The sequence below is a fragment of the Nanorana parkeri genome, unplaced genomic scaffold (genome assembly GCF_000935625.1).
Source record: "Nanorana parkeri isolate BGI_ZX_2015 unplaced genomic scaffold, ASM93562v1 scaffold1354, whole genome shotgun sequence".
NCBI classification, from domain to species: Eukaryota; Metazoa; Chordata; class Amphibia; order Anura; family Dicroglossidae; genus Nanorana; species Nanorana parkeri.
This window is the reverse complement of record NW_017307622.1, coordinates 136,448-136,987: the sequence shown is the minus strand read 5'-3', so window position 1 is coordinate 136,987 and position 540 is coordinate 136,448. Positions and strand designations below refer to the sequence as shown.

At 30.2% G+C, this 540-nt stretch overlaps 1 protein-coding gene across 1 annotated transcript in view; it reads right to left on the bottom strand.

Annotated features, from left to right (window-relative positions):
- SPAG17 (sperm associated antigen 17) overlaps nucleotides 1–540 on the bottom strand; it is a 92,090-nt gene that overhangs the window by 68,326 nt on the left and 23,224 nt on the right. The gene's annotated exons all lie outside the window — the stretch shown is intronic.

Sequence of the window (540 nt, the reverse complement as noted above, 5' to 3'; positions counted from 1 at the left end):
CAAAAAAAAAAAAAAAAATATTATTGCAAAAAAAAAAAATAGAAAAAATAGAAATACAAAAAAAAAATGCAGAAAAATAATACTTAGAAAGGGAAAAAAGGGTTTTAATCAGAGCTTATCAGGGTTAGCTATTTTTTACTTATAATTACTATGATTTTGCCTATTTTTTTCTATGTGATTTTTTTTTTATGCAACACTGAGAAAAAAAAAACCAAGTAAAAGAATATTATTGGACAAAATAGAAATACAAAAAAAAAAACTGCAGAAAAATAATACTTAGAAAGGGAAGAAGGGTTTTAATCAGAGCTTATCAGGGTTAGCTATTTTGTAATTATAATTACTACGCTCTTTCCATTTATTTAATATGCAATTTTATTTTATTCTTTTGCAATACTTAACAAAAAAAAAATAGAATTTTTTTTCTCATTTAGGGGGAAGCAGCAGCAGGAAGAGAACAGGTTCACATAGGGGATACGTCCTCCTTCTCTCTTCCTGCTGCCGCTCCCCCCCCCCCCCCCCACACAAGAGAGGGAGGGCGGA